Below are 4,857 nucleotides of genomic sequence, written 5' to 3'. Positions count from 1 at the left end.
GGCCGCCTGGTCCCTCCACCTTTCTCTGTGGCTGAGCCGCCTCTCCCCTCACCTTTCCTGCCGCCTGGTCCCTCACCTTTCCTTTGGCTGAGGCGCCTGGTCCTCACCTTTCCTTCTGCTGAGGCGCCTGTCCCTCACCTTTCCTTGGCTGACGCCTGGCTCCTCACCTTTCCTCTTGGCTGAGCCGCCTGCCCCTCACCTTTCCTTTGGCTGAGGCCGCCGCTGGTCCCCTCACCTTCCTTTGGCGAGGCCGCCTGGTCCCCTCACCTTCCTGCCCGGTCCCTCACCTTTCCTTTGCCGCCTGTCCCCTCACCTTTCCTTTGCTGAGGCCGCCTGGTCCCCTCACCTTTTCCTGGCTGAGCCGCCGGGCCCCTCACCTTTCCTTTGGCTGAGGCCGCCTGGTCCCTCACCTTTCCTTCCGCCTGGTCCCCTCACCTTCCTTTGCCGCCTGTCCCCTCACCTTTCCTTTGGCTGAGGCCGCCTGGTCCCACCCTTCCTTGCGCCTGTCCTACCCTTTGGCCTAGCCCCTGGTCCCTCACCTTTCCTTTGCTGAGGCCGCCTGGTCCCCTCACCTTTGGTGCAGCCGCCTGGTCCCCCACCTTTCCTTTGCTGAGCCGCCTGTCCCCTCACCTTTCCTTTGTGCTGAGCGCCTGGTCCCCTCACCTTTCCTTTGGCTGAGCCGCTGGTCCCCTCACCTTTCCTTTGGCTGAGGCCGCCTGGTCCCCTCACCTTCCTTTGCTGAGGCCGCCTGCGTCCCTCACCTTTCCTTTTTGCTGTAGCCGCCTGGTCCCCTCACCTTTCCTTTGGCTGAGGCCTCCTGGTCCCCTCCCCCTTTCCTTTGGCTGAGGCCGCCTGGTCCCCTCACCTTCCTTTGGCTGAGGCCGCTGGTCCCCTCACCTTTCCTTTTGCTTGGAGGCCGCCTGGTCCCCTCACCTTTCCTTTGGCTTGAGGGTCCCCCTTCACCCTCTTTGGGTCGAAGAGAAAAAAAAGAAAAATGAGGATTAACATTTGTACACTAGTGGTCTTAATTGTCAAGTGCCGTATTGGTCATTGACATTTGTAAACAAGTAAAGAGATGGGTTTATTTAGTCTGTGCCTTATATGGAAGACGGGTGGAACCTCACCCACCCAATTAAATTAAAAGTTTGTATTCTGGCTCCTCCACGGCGAGGCTAAGCAGAAAGGTTTGAATTTCCCCACCAACCAGATCTCGTTAGATGTCTGCTTCACGATGGGGGATTGTTTTCAGTTTGATTTATTGTCCTTTTTTGGGTTAAAAAAATGTCTACATGTTTTGGGTTGGAGCATTTGTGATACGATGTTTATGTAACGTTGGAATCTGTGTTTTCTTTAGCAGACGCTCTTATCAGAGTGACTTAAGAGCAATTAGGGTTAAGTGCCTTGCTCAATGGCACATGGACAGATTTTTCACCTAGTCAGCTGGGATTTGAACCAGAGACGTTCGGTTACGGCCCAACACTCTTACCCGCTAGGCTTCTGCCCCTGTATGTAAGAGAACGTTCTCAAGGAAATTCAAAACAGTTTTGCAGCTCCATTAAAAATAAGCTTGTTTAAGTTATATCCCTGGTGTCTTCTGTTCTTACCATGCTCCTTAGTGTATCCAGCAGAGGGAGCCTTTACCATGCTCCTCTAGTGTGTCCAGCAGAGGAGCCCTTTACATGCTCCCTTAGTGTGTCCAGCAGAGGGACCTTACCATGCTCCTTAGTGTGTCCAGCAGAGGAGCCCTTTACCATGCTCCTTATGTGTGTCCAGCAGAGGGAGCCCTTTACATGCTCCTTAGTGTGTCCAGCAGAGGGAGCCCTTTACCATGCTCCTTAGTTGTCCAGCAGAGGGAGCCCTTTACCATGCTCCTTATGTGTCCAGCAGAGGGACCTTTACCATGCTCCTTAGTGTGTGTCCAGCAGAGGGAGCCCTTTACCATGCTCCTTAGTGTGCAGCAGAGGCGAGCCCTTACCATGCTCCTTGTGTGTCCAGCAGAGGGAGCCCTTTACCATGCCCTTAGGTGTCCAGCAGAGGGAGCCTTCCATGCTCCTGTGTGTACAGCAGAGGAGCCCTTGATGTATATAGTTCATACAAGGAAGTCAGTCAATAGAAATCCATTCATTAGACCCTAATCTATAGATGTCTAATGACTGGGCAGGGGTGCAGCCATGGTGTCATAGGCCCACTCAATCAGAATTAGGTTTCCCCACAATGGCTTTATAACAGACAAATCCCCCCCCCCCCCACCACCGCCTATTATCCTGCAGATGAAGAAGCCGGATGTGAGCTGTGTGGTTACACTTGGTCTGTGCTTCTGAGGCCAGTTGGACGTACTGCCAAATTCTCTACAACGACTTTAGGTGTTATAGTAGAGAAAAATACATTATTTCACTGCAACATCTCTGGTGGACATTACTGCGGTCGGAATGCCAATTGCACGCTCCCTCAAAACTTGAACATCTGTGGCGGGACACAACTTCTTGATATGCCACACCTATCAGGTGTGTGAATCATCCTGTAAAAGGAGAAATGTAACTAATAGGGATAAACAAATTTGCACATTTTAGAGAGATGCCTTTTCGTACGTATGAAACATCTGGATCTGTTATTTCAGCTCATGAAACACGGACCAACAACTTTCACCTTGCCTCGATATTCTATTCAGTATCCATGTCTTCATTTTCTCCTCCTGCACCTAATGATGTTCATACCAATCAAGATTTATTGACCAAAATAACTTGTGGTAAAAAGCGGTAGAGCACTCAAACAACCATCTCTTCAGAGCAGTCAGACGCTCATCTCTTGTTGGGATCCCTGAGCTGTTCCACAATCTGCTGGATAATAAATGTTATGGTTATCAATATTACAGCAATAACATAAATAAAAACTAAGAATTTGTTCTAAACTGACTTGCCTAGTAAAATAAGGTTACATTTAAAAAAAATAAACACACACTTGCCATTTTCCTGTCCTTTAATTCTGAATAACTCAGCTGAAGTAGATATCCACAACGTCCATGAGGGCGTACTGTTTGGCACCAGATAGGACCAGCTTTATTCTATGCTGAAGTAGATATCCAACCTCCATGAGGGCGACTGTTTGGCACCAGTATAGCACCAGCTTTATTCTAGCTGAAGTAGATATCCCAACGTCATGAGGGCGTACTGTTTGGCACCAGATAGGACCCAGCTTTATTCTATGCTGAAGTAGATATCCCAACCGTCCATGAGGGCGTACTGTTTTGCACCAGATAGACCAGCTTTATTCTATGCTGAAGTAGATATCCAACCCCATGAGGGGTACTGTTTGGCACCAGATAGCACCCAGCTTTATTCTATCTGAAGTAGATATCCCAGACCTCCATGAGGGCGTTACTGTTTGGCACCAGATAGACCCAGCTTTATTCTATGCATGAAGTAGATTATCCAACCGTCCATGAGGGGTACTGGTTGGCACCAGATAGAGCCACGCTTATTCTATGATGTGAAGTAGATATCCCAACCGTCCATGAGGGCGTACTGTTTGGCACCAGATAGGACCCAGCTTTATTCTATGTTGAGTCTGAAAATTCAATGAATCAGTTAAGCACTTTGTCTGTTCTCATGGGAAGAAAGGATCTTGGCAGGCGTTATGTTCTTTTTAACAATGCCTTAGTTACTTTTGAGTTGCTAACATGTCTCCCATTCTCTTATCCTGACAGAAGGGAGCAATAGCACATGTAAAAACAAACAGCTATAATCATCCAGTCATAACTTCCCTCATCAGACTACCATAAAGATTGATTGTTGGAGTGCTGCAGAGATGGTTGTCCTTCTGGAAGGTTCTCCCACATACACAGAGGAACTCTAGAGCTCTGTCAGTGACATCGGGTTCTTGGTCACCTCCCTGACCAAAGCCCTTCTCCCCCGATTGCTCAGTTTGGCCGGGAGGTCAGCTCTAGGAAGAGTCTTGGCTGGTTCCAAACTTCTTCCATTTAAGAATGATGGAGGCCACTGTGTTCTTGGGGACCTTCAATGCTGCAGCAATGTTTTGGTACCCTTCCCCAGATCTGTGCCTCGACACAATCCTGTCTTGGAGCTCTACGGACAATTCCTTCGACCTCATGGCTTGGTTTTTGCTCTGACATGCACCTGTCTCTTATACACATCTAGATGTGTATAAGAGACAGGAATCATCCTGTAAAAGGAGAAATGCTAACTAATAGGGATAAACAAATTTGCACATTTTAGAGAGATGCGCTTTTCGTACGTATGAAACATTCCTGGGATCTGTTATTTCAGCTCATGAAACACGGGACCAACACTTTGCACCTTGCCTCGATATTTCTATTCAGTATCCATGTCTTCATTTTTCTCCTCCCTGCAACCTAATGAATGTTCATACCAATCAAGATTTATTGACCAAAAKAACTTGTGGTAAAGGCGGTAGAGCACTCCAAACAACCATCTCTTCAGAGGCAGTCAGACGCTCATCTCTTGTTGGGATCCCCGAGCTGTTCCACAATCTGCTGGATAATAAAATGTTACTGGTTATCATATATACAGCAATAACATAAATAAACTAAGAATTTGTTCTAAACTGACTTGCCTAGTAAAATAAGGGTTACATTTAAAAAAAATAAACACACCTTGCCATTTTCCTGTCCTTTAATTCTGAATAACTCAGCTGAAGTAGATATCCCAACCGTCCATGAGGGCGTACTGTTTGGCACCAGATAGGACCCAGCTTTATTCTATGCTGAAGTAGATATCCCAACCGTCTTCAGTAAGAAACAGGTCTGACGTAGAAACTCAGTAGAAACAGGTCTGACGTAGAAACAGGTCTGCGTAGAACTCAGTAAGCAACAGGTCTGCA

The 4,857-nt window shown here is 47.8% G+C and overlaps 3 long non-coding RNA genes across 4 annotated transcripts in view; 2 read left to right on the top strand and 1 right to left on the bottom strand.

The window, feature by feature from the left end:
- LOC112072182 (uncharacterized) overlaps positions 1–852 on the bottom strand; it is a 2,666-nt gene extending 1,814 nt beyond the window's left edge. The window contains exons 1-2 of one of the 2 annotated variants that reach the window (XR_002894268.2): positions 797–852; positions 696–729 (exon numbers count right to left, since the gene is read on the bottom strand). This is a non-coding gene — a long non-coding RNA (uncharacterized lncRNA). Of the gene's footprint in view, positions 1–695; positions 740–796 lie in introns of those variants that run through there. The other variant, XR_011476129.1, reaches the window with a different exon arrangement.
- Positions 853–971: 119 nt separating this feature from the next.
- On the top strand, positions 972–2,041 carry LOC139024765 (uncharacterized). Its single transcript, XR_011476128.1, has 3 exons — positions 972–1,596; positions 1,706–1,952; positions 2,024–2,041. It is a non-coding gene; the product is annotated as an uncharacterized lncRNA (long non-coding RNA).
- Positions 2,042–2,062: 21 nt separating this feature from the next.
- Positions 2,063–4,639, top strand: LOC139024764 (uncharacterized). Its single transcript, XR_011476127.1, has 2 exons — positions 2,063–2,506; positions 4,168–4,639. It is a non-coding gene; the product is annotated as an uncharacterized lncRNA (long non-coding RNA).
- Positions 4,640–4,857: the final 218 nt, after the last annotated feature.

The sequence above is a fragment of the Salvelinus sp. IW2-2015 genome, unplaced genomic scaffold (genome assembly GCF_002910315.2).
Source record: "Salvelinus sp. IW2-2015 unplaced genomic scaffold, ASM291031v2 Un_scaffold1850, whole genome shotgun sequence".
In the NCBI taxonomy this organism is placed as follows: domain Eukaryota; kingdom Metazoa; phylum Chordata; class Actinopteri; order Salmoniformes; family Salmonidae; genus Salvelinus; species Salvelinus sp. IW2-2015.
The sequence above is the reverse complement of the archived record's forward strand: the minus strand, read 5'-3'. Positions and strand labels throughout refer to the sequence as shown.